Source organism: Heterocephalus glaber, unplaced genomic scaffold (assembly GCF_053883595.1).
Source record: "Heterocephalus glaber isolate CG9 unplaced genomic scaffold, H.glaber_assembly_v1.0 deba00001479, whole genome shotgun sequence".
In the NCBI taxonomy this organism is placed as follows: domain Eukaryota; kingdom Metazoa; phylum Chordata; class Mammalia; order Rodentia; family Bathyergidae; genus Heterocephalus; species Heterocephalus glaber.
This window is the reverse complement of record NW_028258316.1, coordinates 15,669,273-15,686,366: the sequence shown is the minus strand read 5'-3', so window position 1 is coordinate 15,686,366 and position 17,094 is coordinate 15,669,273.

The window sequence follows — 17,094 nt, the reverse complement described above, 5'->3', positions numbered from 1 at the left end:
CTACTGAGTAAAAAACCTACCCCCATTCAACTTACGTAGCTACTCAAGTCAATGATTTCCTTTCTACATAAAGCCCTGCCCTGTTGGTGTATAATTGGGAAGTTAATCCCATCTAGTAAACATAATTACCAGGGTAAGGGGATGTAAAAATGAGTTTATTTGTCCCCACACCTTGATCTCAGTAAAATAATGTTCCAGTCCACTGACACTACATTTTATGAGGTGTGAATTATCACTAATTATTTTCAAGTCAATGAGCATAATAGATATAAGAAATAGACATTGGAGTCAAATAGATGTGAGCTCAAACCTGATATGACCACATCCAAGGGGCACAGGGTAAGCCTTTACCGGGGATCTAACATGCATAACTGCCACCGTCAATGACACGTAACCCAGTCGGTCCTCAGTGTTGTTTGTCAAGTACTGATCCAATAATCTATTGAGGACTTGTTTTGAGTGCCTTATCTGGCATAGAGCTTTAAAAAAACCCACTCCCAGGGCCAGGGATTTAGCTCAGTGGTTCCACGGCCTGCCTCACAGAGTGCAAGGTCCCAAGTTTGATCGCCTATACCAAATATAAAAATAATGAGAAAATGAAAAAATGGAAACAAAGTTTTTGTAATTAGGGAGGGGTGGAGGGGTTGAAGGGAGGGTAGGAGAATGGGGAAAAAAAATAAGAACCAAGATAGAGTATGCAAAGGTGAAAATTCCCAACAATGATTGTCACTATACTGTATACCTTAAATGCACCAGTAAAATTAGTAATATAAAAACTAGGGCTGGGGATTCAGCTCAGTGATGCTGCCACCTGCCCCACAAGCACAAGGACCTAAGTTAGATCCCCGGTACCAAAAATAAATTAATTAACAAATAAAAATAAAACCCCACTCCCTTTTTGGATACATAATCTCATTAGAAAGCAATACTTATCTCAATAAGATTGTTCCAATGATTAAATGCAATAAGTATTTAGCGTGGAGCTGGACATATAACTAAATCAATGGGACTCATGCTTATAGGTGTTATGCTAACCTGTAAGAATTATGTAATTCTTAACAACAGCATTTATTTAGCCCTTACAATGGGTCAAGCTTTTCTCAAAGTGATTCCCATGCATTAATTCATTTAATTGTCACAGAAATATCAAAAAAAGATGCTAAGACTATCATAGCTAGTAAGAAAAATTGATAAGAATCCAAATTCAGATGAATCATGTTCATAAGTCAATGTGTTTAACCACAATTCCCTTCCGTTTCTCTTTAGATGCTTTTAAAGCAGAAGAGTAGAGAATTTTTCGCTTGTTTGTTGAACACTGAAAGTTTCTTCATGCACAGTTTTATATCCCACCTCCACATGATGGGAATCCACATATGATAAATTTGTACCAAGCTACCACCAATGATCAAGGGTTAGATGAAACAGCATTGCTAGAACTGCTGTTGTTTTTGTTGCTTTTATTTGTCATTTGTTTCATGCTGAGAATATTCCAGAAAGTTTGCTAAGCGCATCACCAATATTGTTAAATTTAATAAATTGAATAAATTAAAATAAACTTCAAAAAGCCATGAATTGCGGCATATTCCCATTATCATAGATGAAAAAACTGAGAGGTAAAACAGTTTGTTTAACAACACACAGTTCGCAAGACCTGAAGCTCAGCTTGAAACCCAGCCCTGCGATCTGTGTTCTTAATCCCTGTGTTCTTCCTCGCTCAGCTTGCTTGCACTTCTCCAAACTATACTACATAACAACTTCATTTCAGGAAGTGTATGTGGCTTGGTAAACTGTAACATAAATATATCTTTTTGCAACTGTTTATAATTGACTTCTATTGCAATTAGGTTGAGTTCAGCTGATCCTCCTTTGTTTTATACCATTACATATGCTTACATTTTCAATATATCTTGATGTCTCCCCATATTACCTCTTGTCCATCTCCTGTCTGTGGCAGCCATTACTAATCGATGACAGACCTCTTTCCCTCAAAATACAAGACACTTCTTAGCACAGCCTCAAGCAAATAATGCTACTCAATTAGGCCTGGCACAGTAGGGGAAACCTAAGTCTCAGTTCCCCACCTTCTCTTCCTGAGAATGATGAAGCCATTCTGTCGATTCTGGAGTTAAAAGCATCCCTGTCCCAATGGCAACATCAAATAGAATTACCTAAATTGTGAGCTAAGCATACCTTTACCTTTCTATACTAAATGTCAAGTGCTAAATAGTTTGTATCATTCTGTGGTTCAGTTTGTACCATTCTGCGGTTTATTATAGCACAGAGAGTTGTTTACAGAGCCTGAGTCCCTGCTGCTGCTTGTGCAAAATATAGTATTTATGAAATTCAGACATATTTGTGACTAAGAAACACTCTTTCACTAATATATGGATGCTGAAGGCTTTATTGGAGACAGGTATTCCTAGAAACAAATCAATGACTATTTGATTTAACAATGAGAGGGTAAACAAAGCCATGGTTAATGAATTAAGTCATTGTTCTGTGCTAGAACATTTGTCTGCTTTAGATCTTGCTGATAATGACACTATTAAATAATCAGACCATGATACAACCAAGCTATATACTTTTCGAAACTAATCACCTTGCAAGATCACTGCACACTCCAGGGGGCTACAATAACTTCAAACAGACTTTGAGAGAGGATAATCAAACCTGATGTATCAATTAACACTCTCCTGCTTTTAAATGATAAAATGCTCTATAAATGCTCTATGAAACTAGGTGAGAGAGAGAGAGAGAGAGAGAGAGAGAGAGAGATTCATTCATGTAACTAAAAACTTCAAAGGTTAAAAATGCTTCAGTTTTGACTTTGTATGCCTCACCAAGATCCACCTTGTGGCTTTCGGCTCCTTCTCCATCTGGATTGGTTTGACTGTCAGGTGCAGTTTCTTCATACATAGCTCCATCAGCAATGTTAGCTACTCCTAACCATCCCAACCAAAGTCTTAAGCATCTGTCCACTTGACTGTGATAAGGTGTGTTCTCACCACTGAATCTTTGTCACAGTCCTCTGACACTCCAAGTCCAAGGTGAGAGGCAACCTCATTTCAAACAGATGGATTAAAGGGAAGAAGTGGCTCCCCTGAAAATACTTGGCACTTGGTGTGCTCTTATCAAAAATATCAAGAAGAGATAAGGGCTACCAAAGCAAAAATGTCCACATCTTCAACCCTAGTCAAATCTTTCCATTAATCACACCTAAGGAAACACAAATACTTTAAAATTGTAAATACATTCTTAAGACTTGCTTTAGAAAAGCTCTGGGAAAAGCCTGAGATAGTTAACTTTATCACTAGTTGAATGACCTTCTGCAACTTCCAATAGCTTCATCAATATATGGAGATAATATTTTCCTTACATCTTTTTCACAATTGCTATAGAAACCAAGAATGTTTTCACAGAAACATTCTTAAAAACTGCTGAACCTTACAGATTTTACAATGCAATAGTCACAATTAGTCTTGAAATATCTTAATGTTATTAAACACTACCATAGATAGTAAAAAAAAAAAAAGATTCTATTTTTTTAAATTTTACATACCCAAACTCACAAGCATCAGACAGAACAGGAAAAAGTGAATGTGATTAGGAATTGGAACTTACAAATGTAATTGTTAATTTCTTTTACTCCCCAGATCAAGTGAACTACAGTGTAATTTGGTATCTACATACTGAAAATACCAATGAAACAATGGTAACCTACGTATGACATTTTTCTTTCTCCTTGATCTCGATCAAGAACTTCAAAATAGTGATTTATTTAATGCATGTAGTGGTTATTTCTATTAAATATGGTGAGGATCTATGAAGTCAGTGTGTGAAAAGAATGCAAAAATTGAATCCAGAGCTTCACAGTTTTTTTCTCACATTCATTAGTGTCGCCCCTCATTCCCGGCCCAGAGGAAAGGGCTTTGGGCCGCCTTCTGTCCCACTGCTCCTGGCCCAGAGGAAGGGGCTTCCAGGCCTCCATCTGTCCCACCGCTCCCAGCCCAGAGGTAGGGGCTTCTGAGCCGCCATCCCACTGTTCCTGGTCCAGAGGAAGGGGCTTCCCAGCCACCATCCCTCCTGCTGCTCCTGGCCCATGGGAAAGGGCTTTTGGCCCACCATCCCTACCACTGCTCCCGGCCCCTGTCCCACCTCTCCCAGCTCAGAGGAGGTAATCCTTGCAGGTGCCAACAGCACCCCTCCCCCAGTTGAAATGAGAAAACATGTAAATAAGTCTCAAAACCAGACTTCCAGATCGCCTACAGCAACCCCAAAAGGAAATGAGATGGAACACTCTTGATACTCAACAACCTGGACCCACTGAACTGGCAACAAAAGGGGATCTGGAAAAAATGAAATCAGAAATAATTTCTCAGATAACAGGAGAAATTGTGCTCCTAGTGCAAGACATGATTAATAAATCTAGAGAGGAGCTGAGGAACATGATAGAATCTCAACAGAGGAAACAAATGGAATCCATAAAACAGACGCAAATAAATTTCCAGGAGATGAAAAACTCCATTGAAAGTCTACACATCAGAATGAGCCAATGTGAGGATAGAATTTCAGATATAGAAGATAAGATTGCAATTAATGACCAGGAAAAGAAAAACTGTTTCAAAATTATAAGGGAATACAAGAAATCAATCCAGCAGCTTCTAGACAATGCAAAGAAGAATAACTTAAGACTGATTGGAGTCAATGAAGAAACAGGAGAGAGTGCAGATGACATAAAAAAAAACTCTTCACAGGGCAAGAGAACTTGACATACAGATAAGTGAGGCATATAGGACTCCAAATAGCCTTGATCAAAAGAAATCTACACATAGGTGTATAATTGTTAAGATTCCAGAAACTCAACAAAACAAAGTTCTACAAGCAGCTAGAGAAAAGAAACAAATCACATACAAAGGAAAACCCATCAGAATCACAGTAGACTTCTCAACACAAACCATCAAGGCAAGATGATCTTGGAGTGACATATTCCAAGCCCTAAAAGAAAACAGCCTCCAACCCAGATTGATGTACCCTGCAAAACTATCTTTCAAAATGGATGGAGAAATAAGATACTTTCATGACAAAGAGCACCTTAAGAACTTCATGAATACCAAACCAGCACTCCAAAAAATTTTACACAATATCCTAGGAACAGACATTGAGGATCACAACCCCAGGAAGCAAAGCAGAATGAATCCATCTGTCATGACAAGATGTAAAGGGGGAGAACCCAACAAAAAGAAAAGTCATGGCAATGACAAGTCAATACGTTTCAGTTATAACCATCAATGTTAATGGTCTCAATTCACCAATCAAAAGAAATAGACTGGCAGAATGGGTCAAGAAGCAAAATCCAACAATATGCTGCAAACAAGAAACACACTTAATTCAAAATGAAACTCATAGACTAAAAGTTAAAGGGGGAAAAACAATACTCCATGTGACGGGAACCCAAAAAAAAGCAGGAGTAGCTATCCTCTTTGCAGAGCAAGTAGATTTCAAACCAACACTGATTAAGAGAGACAAAGAAGGACACTACACCTTTGTAAAGGGAAGAATCCAAGAGGAAGAGATGACAATCATAAATATCTATGCACCGAACACTAGTGCACCCAACTATATAAAACAAATACTAATGGACATGAAAAGTCATATATGCACTAATACAATTGTAGTGGGGTACCTCAAAACCCCACTGTCACAAATAGATAGATCAACTAGACTAAAAATAAGTAATGCAATACTAGAACTCAATCGAACTCTTGAACAAATGAATTTAAGAGATGTTTACAGAGTCTTCCACCCCACAAAATCAGAATGCACATTCTTCTAAGCTGCACATGGGTCATTCTCCAAAATAGACCACATACTTACACATAGAATATGTTTAAGTAAGTGCAAAGAAATTGAAGTTATCCCCTGTATATTATCAGATCATGGTGTGATGAAATTGGAGATCCATAGCAAAAGAAACTCAAAAAATTTCATAAATACATGGAAATTGAACAGAACACTTCTGAATAACCAATGGGTCACAGGAAATTAAAGAAGAAATCAGACAGTTCCTTCAATTAAATGACAACGACAATACAACATATCGGAATCTATGGGACACAATGAAAGCAGTCTTATAAGGGAAATTCATAGCAGTGAATATGCATATTAGGAAAACAGAAAGAGCCCAATTAAACAACCTGATGCTGAACCTTAAGCTTCTAGAAAAAGAAGAGCAGGACAACCCCAAAGCTCATACAAGGGAGGAAATTATAAAGATCAGAAGAGAAATCAATACAATGGAGACTAAGAGAATGATACAAAAAAATTAATAAAGCCAAGAGTTGATTCTTCCAAAGAATCAACAAAATTGACAAGCCCTTAGCCAATCTTATCAGAAAAAGGAAAGAAAGGGGCCAAATCCAAGCAATTAGGAAAGAAAAGGGTGAAATTACGACACACCTAGCAGAAACCCAGAGGATCATCAATACCTACTTCCAGAACCTATATGCCAATAAGAGGGAAAACCCAGAAGAAATGGACAGATTCCTAGATCATATGAATTACCAAAGTTGAACGAATAAGACCTAAAAATTCTAAACAACCCAATATCAATCAATGAAATTGAAAATGTAATAAAAAACTTAACAACTAAGAAAGGCCCGGGCCTGGATGGCTTCACTGCTGAATTCTACAAGACATTTAGAGAGGAACTACTGCCACTACTGTTGAAACTCTTCAATGAAATTGAAAGGGAAGCAATACTCCCAAATTCATTCCTGGAAGCAAGAATCACCTTGATCCCCAAAGCAGAGAAAGACCCAACCAAAAAAGAGAACTATAGGCCAATCTCACTAATGAACATAGATGCAAAAATCCTTAATAAGATACTGGCAAACAGAATGCAGAAGATCATCAAGAAGATCATACACCCTGATCAAGTGGGATTCATCCCAGGGATGCAGGGATCATTCAGCATACGCAAATCAATCAATGTAATACACTATATCCATACAGCCAAGGACAAAAACCATATGATTATCTCCATAGATGCAGAAAAAGCATTTGACAAAATCCAACATGCATTTATGATAAAAACCCTACAAAAAATTGGAATAGATGGTCTCTACCTCAAACTGATAGAAGCCATCTATGAAAAACCAACAGCCAATATCATGCTAAATGGTCAAAAACTGAAATCCTTTACTCTAAAATCAGGAACAAGACAAGGATGTCCACTATCACCACTCTTGTTCAATATAGTTTTAGAAACATTAGCCACAGCAATTAGACAAGAGAAAGAAATAAAAGGAATGAAGATAGGAAATGAAGAAGTCAAATTGTCATTATTTGCAGATGACATGATACTCTATATAGAAGACTCCAAGAACTCCACCAAAAGCCTTCTAGACTTAATAACCAAATGGAGTAAAGTAGCTGGTTACAAGGTCAACATGCAAAAATCAATAGCTTTCCTCTACATGAACAAAAGACTCACTGAGAGAGAAATAGGGCAAATAATTCCTTTCACAATAGCATCCAAAAAACTGAAATACCTAGGAATCAACCTAACGAAAGAAATCAAAGCCTCTTCTCTGAAAATTATAGCACTCTGAAAAGAGAGATTGAAGATGAAATCAGAAAATGGACAGACATCCCCTGTTCCTGGGTAGGAAGGATTAATATATTGAAAATGGCCATACTTCCAAAACTGCTATATAGATTTAATACAATTCCAATTGAGATCCCAGCAGCATACTTCATGGACCTTGAGAAAACAATTCAAAAATTCATTTGGAGCAAGAAGAGACCCAGAATAGCAAAAGCAATTCTAGGCAACAGAGACATGGCATTGAGTAACACAATCCCCAACTTGCAACTATACTACAAAGCTACTGTGATAAAAAACAGCATGTTACTAGCAAAAAAACAGACCTGAGGACCAGTGGAACAGATTAGAAGATGCAGAAACAACTCCAGACACACTCAGCCACCTCATCTTCAATAAAGGAGGAAAACACCCTCACTGGCGGAAAGATAGCCTCTTTAATAAATGGTGCTGGAGAAACTGAGTTTCAACTTGCCAAAGATTAAAACTAGACCTATATCTCTTGTCATGCACTAAACTAAAAAACTAAAATCAAAATGGATTAAAAATCTAAATATTAAAAGAGAAACGCTATACCAGTTGGAACCGAGGTTAGTTAGAACTCTTGAAGACACTGGTGTAGGAAAAGATTTAATGAACAAAACCTCAGTTGCTCATGAACTAGCACAAACAATCAACAAGTGGAATCTCTTCTTATTAAAAAGCTTCTACACAGCAAGAGAAAACACCAGCAGTGTGAAACCCACAATGTGTGAAAAAATCTTCACCTGCTTTTCCTCAGACAAAGGTCTACTATCTTGAATCTATAAAGAACTTAAAAAGATCAGACCTGCCAAATTTAAAGAGTCAATCCAAAAATGGGCTTCTGAAATGAACAGACATTTCTCAGACAAAGAAGTAGAAATAGCAAATAAATACATGAAAAAATCTTCAACATCAATGGTCATTCGAGAGATGCAAATGAAAACAACACTGAGATTCCACCTCACTCCAGAAAGAATGGCTGCTATAATGAAATCAACCAATAACAAATGCTGGCAGGGCTGTGGGGAAAGAGGAACCCTGCTCCACTGCCGGTGGGAGTGTAGACTGGTACAACCACTGTGGAAATCAGTATGGATATACCTCAAAGAACTAGCACTGAAAGTACCATTTGACCCTGCTATTCCCCTGCTGGGTATCTTACCCAAAGAATTAAAAGAATCATAACACAGTGACATATGTGCACCCATGTTTATAGCAGCACAGTTTGTGATAGCTAAAACTTGGAAACAGCCCAAATGCCCATCAACTGGAGACTGGATAAAGAAAATGTGTGTTTTTTTATAAAATGGAGTACTACTCAGCCATAAAAAAATGAGAAATTAGAGACATTTATAGCTACATGGATGCACATTGAGGTGATACTCTTAAGTGAAATAAATAGGACACACATGTATAAATATCAAATAGTTTCTCTGGTGTGAGAAACTGAAAGTATAAATAAGGACTAAATGTATAATAAGTAATGTGAAATAGGAAGAAAAGGGGCAAAGAGGAAGGAAGTTGGAGGGGTAGGGGAAAGGAAAGAAGGGAATGGGATTAATATGAGAAAATGGAAAAATAGGAACAAAATCTTTGTAAATAGGGAGAGACGGAGGGGTTGAAGGGAGGGCCGGGCAAGGGTGAAAAATAAGAACCAAGAGAGACTATGTAAAGGTGCAAATTTCCAATGATGAATGTCATTATATTTATACCTAAAATGTACCAATGATTAGAATGAATAATCAATAATGCAAAATAGGAAGAAAAGGTCCAAAGGGGTAGGGGTAGTGAGAGGGGCAGAGGAAAGGAAAGAAGGGAAAGGAAAAATGATGAGAAATGGAAAAAATGGAAATAAAGTCTTTGTAAATAGGGAAGGGTGGAGGGGGTGAAGGGAGGGCTAGGAATGGGGAAAAAATAAGAACCAAGATGCATCATGTAAAGGTACAAGTTTCCAATGAGAAATATAATTGTGTTGTATACCTAAAATGTACCAATAAAAGAATTTAAGAAAAAAAAATAGTGTAGCCTGGGATGATTAATTTTATACATCATCTTGACTGGGGTACCCAGAATTTGGCAAAACATTTTGAATATCCCCTCAGGGGTTTTTGATGAGATTAACATTCAAATCACTAGACCGAGTGGAGCAGGTTGTCCTCTATAAGGTAGATGGATCTTTCCCTCATTCATCTGGGGTATGAATGCCCCAGTTGAAGTCATTCATACCACCAAAAGCTGACCATCCTGTCTCTACCTCCTTTTTGTAAGAAAAAACTCTGCCTATTTGATTGTCTTCCAAGTTGGATGTTGGCTATTTCCTACCTCAGAGTGTAAAACATCAGATCTACCACATCTTGACCTTTGGGCTCAGATATGAACCACACTACCAGCTGTCTGAGATCTCCAGCTTGTGGAATCACAATGCCATACCTGAGACTTGTCAGCCTCCAAATCACAGAAACCAATACCTTTAGCTAAGTATCTATCTATCACCTATCCAATTAATTCTGTTTCCCTAGTGTAGCACTTAGGCTGCAGAGTCAAATTGGTTGGCTTTGGGAACCACACAGGGCATTGGTGAAGCATGCTTCTGTGTGTGTCTGGGTGTGTCTTGAGGCATGGGCTTGGGGTCTGTGTCTGGTCCCTGGTAACTTCCTATCTGGTGCTGCTCCCTAGCTCTGCTTCCTCACTGTCATGAAGCGAACATCTTTCTTCTGCCATGGTGTTCTACCAACGTTTCTCCCTTAGAACCTGCTGACGGTGGATTTAATCCCTTAAAGTGTGAGCCAAATTAAACTCTTCTCTTTTAATTTATGGGTTTTAAGTATTGTGTCCAGTCACAGGAAAGCTCTTTAAAGCACCTAGAGAACTCTAATACAGACCCTAAGAATATTATTTAATCCCTATGGACCACAGCTCTGAGAAAAGGAAGTGAAGAAATCTCTTTCTCTGCCAGGTGGTGAATCTGAAAACTCTAGCCTGTACTGGAGACCTAACACTGCCTGGTAGCCTGTTGCTTTACATCCATCCAGGAATCCCAGATCTGGAACCAGGTGCAGCACAAATTGTGCTGCCAAAATCTCAGCTATATTGCAAGAGATTCAGTCTGAATTATTGGGTCTATAGAGGACTAAGTGATCGACCTTCTTCCCTGCAAGTGATTGCCAGCCTTCTGAGTGACAGCTCATAAAAGTTCTGAAATTCCTAAGCTTCCATAGAGATACTTAAAGTTGATGCATAAAATTAATATATCACTCTAAAACCTTACAAGGTAATAGGTCCATGTGATTATAAGAATTTTCATATAGACATTAAGAGCATAAAGTTTGCAGCAAGATGAATTGGTTCAAATCCTACCTTTGCCACTGTTTCAATTCATAGAGGTTGCTTTAGCTCTGAGTCTCACTTTTCTCACATGTGATATTAGCTCAATTGTACTTACAGAAATTAGTGAGGAATGAAAATATGACAGCTTCACATAGTGCCTCACACACCTAATTCACAATCTAACAAATGAATGAGTCAGATTACATGTCAAGGATATTAAGAAAGTGTCTTGAGCCTTGTGATTTATAAGTGATAAATTCAAGATAATAACCCAGAACCTACTGCATGATCACACAACATGCATTCAGCATATGATGGTTGAGTAAGTGAATGAAAAAATCACACCAACACTTAGTCTAATTCTCTCTCTCTTTCTCTCTCTGTCTCCCTCCCTCCCTCCCTCTCTCTCCATGCAGTCATTAGAAAACTTTACCCCATCATGAGCAACCAGAATATATTTCCAGTTTTGTGCATTAACCTGGAATGTGACAGCTAGTCAAAATGAGAAATACCCTCTATTATGTAGAGAGTTATGATTCTTACATTATCGAATGGAGAAGGTCAGGGAGAGAGAAGGCAATTTTTTTATTCATTCTGTTAAAAAAAAATACCTTTAAGTTGCAATGCATCTGAGAGCTAGAAAAAGGTCTAGCATGTGTTCCAGCTCTGGCTGGCTCCTCAAGTCCCCAAGAGGCCACCTAGGGTGGGCCGACATATGTCCTCCCTGCTTTTCAAAGCTTCTTTAGAGACAGTAAACAGGTTTCCTGAGCAAGAAACTCTGCTTTCCCATTGATATTCTGTAGACCAGACTTACTGCCAAGTCCCTTGATCGATGAGCTGGAATCAGACTTGCTTCCTTGCTCCTCTCACTGTTCTCACAAGACTCAACTTGTGAACTGGGAAGAGGCTGGAGTAGTTATGCCTGTTGTTCACCATAAGCCCAAACTCAGTTAAATATGTTCCTAGAGAGCTGTGTTGATATTCCCCTACTCTGCATGTCACTAGTGAAATGTGAACTGTGGTTCTTCTCTGCAAACAAATACCCCTCTAGTGGGGACCCTATTTGAATGTGCTCAAAATTTATTGCACAAACATCTGTCTCCTGGGAAGTTGCTGTCAGCCTTACATAAGATCATTGGGTCAACTGCTTGCCTATTGAATGATTATAGGTTTGTGACCTCACTTTCGCAGAAGGCTTTTTCAGAAACAGGGGAATCCAGACCCTTCCAAGGCATTTATGCTCTTGGAAATTCAAGGGCACATTTCTACACATTAATAGCTACACAATTTCAGGATTAGCAGATTCAGTTAAGACCGTATGTTTCTAGGAGATCTTTAGCTGAGAGACTTGGGATAAAATGTTACCACAATAGTGGAGAAAGAAGTCTCTGTTTGCACTTTGATATTTTGTTGTTGATGTTATTTTTTAACAACCATCACTATTCTCATCGAATTTAAACTGCATAATCTTCCATGCTTTAGTGAGCCTGCCAAATTCAGGTTATGGTAGACTGAGCAAGGGTCTTACACTCTTGGGCACATCTGCATTCATGCTGCACAAATAGAATCCCTCAGACTCCAAAGGCATTCTGACTCATGAACAGTGTTGGATGGGGAACAAAGGGCCAGGGGTTCCAACCTGGTCTGACCATTCCTTTTCAGCTTTTGTTATTTTTTTATAATGGTACATTGAATTAGGAAAAAATGTTCTTTGCAGGTCAACTTTTACATTCTATCCCATCGCATTTTCAGTCTGATGTTTGAGTTTCACATATCAGGAAAAATACCTAAACATTAAAACACTGAACCTGTACCAGAATTAAGCAGTGTTCCCCAGGCCACTTTACTGTCATTGTGAACCAAGAATAACAGAAAAGCCTCCAGAACACAGAAAAAAAGTTGTGTTGTCCTTTTCACTCATTGTTGGATGGAGCAGCTATTAGACACATGTAGTCACCGAACAACTGAAATACAGCTATTCTAAATTGAGATCACCTGCAAGTGGGAAATATACATCTGATGTTGAAGACAAACTATGGAAAAGGAATGTAAAATGTCTATCCTAATATTTATGTTGGTTACATATTGAAATGATTATAGTTTTGATTCATGGGATTTAATATAATGTTAGTTTAATTAATTTGATCCATATCATTTTACTCTTTGTTAATGTGGTTACTAACTGCTCCAAAGGATTTGGGAAATGGGAGTGGTCACTTTGAGTGGATGGAAAAGAAGAATGACTTAGTCAAGACACTGAAGAGCAAGTAGAACATGAATGATAAATGCTACCTAAGCACACTTGCATTTACTCTCACTTTAGAGTTTCACAGTAGCTCTTTGGTGACATCAGTAAGTGCATTCCCATTTGACATGCCAGTAAGGTTGTGGTGGTGTGCTAAATCCAGGCAAGAGAAATAGCAGAATTGCCAAGTACAATGCCATTTGCCTATAATCCCAGCTACTTGAGAGGCTGAGGCAGGAATATCACAAGTTGGAGGGCATTCTGGAGAAATTTTTAAAGGCTGGGAGTGGATGCAGGAATGTCGCTCAGTAATAGAGTGCTTGCATAGCATGTATGGGACTCTAGGTTCTATTCCCAGTACTGAAAAAAAAGGAAGGAAGGAAGGAAAGAAGGAAGGAAGGAAGGAAGGAAGGAAGGTAGGTAGGTAAAATGGGGAGGATAAATGCAGCTGTCTCCACTGTCAAATTCATGCATTTTCTCCTACATCAAAGTGCACCTCTCTACATGCATTTCTTTAACTGTAGCCAGTAGGCTAAAGATTTTCAGTTCTGACTCCTCATCTTCTCTTCTTATCTCCTCATACCCATCACTAGCAGGTCTGTGAACAGGATTTAATATTGTTATTTTATTTACTACAACCATTTTTGGCCCCTGCACTCTGCTTGATGCAGTTCAAAAATAGTTTGCCCTTTGGGAACAGAATGCTGAGTCTGTGGACCTCTATGTTTGTATCTGTTTATGAACCAGGCAGGGTGGAGGGAGATAGCAAGTTGGCTAAGTATGGCTCCAGGGAGAGTACATTTCTGGCTGAGTTGATAATGGAAAATGGAGAATTTCATCTCCAGGTCACTCTCTGAGTCTAGTCCAGTCTTTCACTGTCTGCTCTGTGCGATTAACTAGTGGATTACAACAGAGGTTTGAAATTTTCCCAAAGCTTTCTCAGTTTTCCAACTGATCTCCCTCCCTCCTTTTATCTCACTTCCATATTATTCTTGTAGGCTACTTTTCTCTGCTTACTAGGAAAGTGAAAAGTTAATTCCCACTGACCTCACTTCTTCCCATATCTGAAATGAGAGAAAAAAGGAAGAGCAAATGATAGAGAACAAGGGATTAAGTGGGCCAAAGGAGAGTTAATTGAATTCAGAACGAGGAAACTTGCATATATATTGCATTCTCCTACTTTCCTTATATGCAGTCATAGGTATCTCTTACTTAGCCAAGCCTCAGTTTCCTTGAATAAAATGTGAATAACGCCTTGTACATTATTGTGTTGTCACGTCAGCTCAGTAAGTCTCTTTGCTTTTTTACTTATATGATTTTATTGAGAGTAGTGATCTCTAAGAATGGGTAAACATACATCTTAGAAATTGAAAGATAAGCCATCGTAAATTTTGAGAAAATACCTGGCTGTGGTGATGCACACTTGTACTTCCAGCACTTTGGAGGCAGAGGCAGAAGGATTGCTGTGAGTTTGAGCTCAGCCTATGCTACATATTGAGTACAAGGCCAATTTGAACTACATAGTGAGGCTCTGTCCAAAAAAATTTTTCGGGAAGATAATATTGATATTCTACTTCTTTATATTTTTCTCCTCCTTCAGAATGTTTCTTATGTATGTAGGAAGTAGCAAATGTTCTCTAGAGATGTAATAATATACGCCATTTAGGAGTACAAAGAGCATTTTCTTAGGGCATTTTTATTTCTAGGAATATACTTTCAAGTGTACCACTAAGACTTCTTAAAAAGTTTTTCAAAAAGACCTTTTAAATTTTTTCTGAGGTACAGCAATTGAAGGTGACAAAGGTGAAGAAAATCAAAATAAGTTAAAATGTTAGAACATACCTTATAAGATAAATTTTTAAAGTATTTAATCATATAATTTTCTTCTATCTCCCTGTTTTTTGTATAATATTAAAGGTAGAAGTATAACATCTGGTCAAGAATTTGCTCAAAGAGGTCTAATGGACAGTGTTCAAGAGATAGTGACTTATTTTTTCCCATTAAGTTTATTGGTACATTTTCGGTATAAAATACAGTTACATTCATCATTCGCATCTTGTACCATTACATGAGTATCTTGGTTCTTTTTTTCTCCCCTTCCCCTGCCCTCCCTTCACTCCCCCACCCTTCCCTATTTGCAAAGACTTTGTTTCCATTTTTTTTCCTTTTCTCATATTTTTTCTTTTCTCTTTTTTCCTTTCCCCTACCCCTCCTACTTCCCCTGCACCTTTAGACCTTTTCTTCCTGTTACACAATATCAATTATACATTTTAAAAATTATAATATCAAGATCTAGGAGACATTACCACAGATTTTACAGAATTTAAAAGGACATAGAAAGCATATTTCAAAAATCTGTTTTGAAATAAATTTGACAACTTTTAAGAAGTACCTTGGAAGACAAATTAATGAAACTAACTCCAGAGGAAATATAAAATTTGAATAGTACCTATTAAAAAAAGTATATTCCTAGCTTGAAAACCTACCTATATGACAATAGCAGGCTCATACACATTTTAAGTGATAAATTATATCAAACAATTAAAGCAGAAAAAAGGAACACTTCTCCCCTCATTTTAGGAACTCAACATTGTGCTAATCCTAAAACTGGATAAAGATAATAGAAGAAAAAAGTATAAACATAGATAGAAATTTGTTTAACAAAACAATTAGAAGTCAGATCTGGCAGTATGTAGAAAGTGGTTTTGTTATAGGGATGGCAGTGTTGGTTCAGCATTGGAAGATCCACCCCCAAAAGTCATCCTTTTAACAGAGGAGAGGAAAAAGCCATATGAACCTGTCACTAGTTGGAGAAAAAGTATTGGACTAAATTCTACAGCTGTTCATGGTGAAATCTATCAGGACACTAGAAATAGAACAGAACTTTCTCAACAGATTAAAGATATGTACTCCATACTTCCAGCGAGAATGCCTTATATGAATGGAGAAGATACGATGCTTTCTTCTTAAGGTGGGGAACAAGGGAAGATATGCTTACTCTTCATCTGTCCATTAAACTTTGAAACCTAGGCCCCACCAAAATAGTCTGGCAATAAAATGGCACAATTAGGATAGGATTGGCAAGGTAGAAGCAAAATCTTTATATGTAGATGAAATGATCATCTACAGAGAAAATACTAAGAAATCTCTAGGAGCCCCTAGAACTTGTATTTGAATTTAGCAGGATTAGAAAACACAAGGTATATATTAAAATTTCAGGTCTGTGTACACTTGCTATAAATGAAGAATTGGATATTGAAATTTAAAAGTTATGTAGGAGTACAAAGGACCTAGAAAAGTTAAAAAAAAAAAAACAGTGTTGGAAGATGTTTAGTACCTGATTTTAAGACTTCTTCTAAAGCTACAGTAATCAAGGCAGTGTTGGTGTAAGGAAAGACATATAGATCATTTGAATAAAACAGAGAATCTAGAAATAGAACCACACATATATGGTTCACTAAGTTTTGAAAGATTATTTATCATTAGCATTTTATAGAATATAAACTCAATTCAAGAGCTGAGGAAGAGATAGTGTTTTCAGCAAACAGCAGTAGAACACCTTGTATCCATATATAAGAAATTAACCTCAACCTTTTATTTCCATATATGAAAATAACTTGAAGGGATCTATGAACCTAAATATGAAAGCCTAAAAGCATAAAACTTTAAGAAGAAATTATAAGGGAAAATATTTATGAATTCAGGGTAGGCAAGAACTACCTAGAATACAAAAGACATGATGTATAAAAGAAAAAAATTGATAAATGAGATTCCATCAAAATTTAGAACTTTAAAAGACATCATTAAAATGAAAAGTAGTCCTTAAACAGACCATATTTACAATGCATATAACCTATGACCAGAATATATAAAGAATTCTTAGAGCTCATTAATA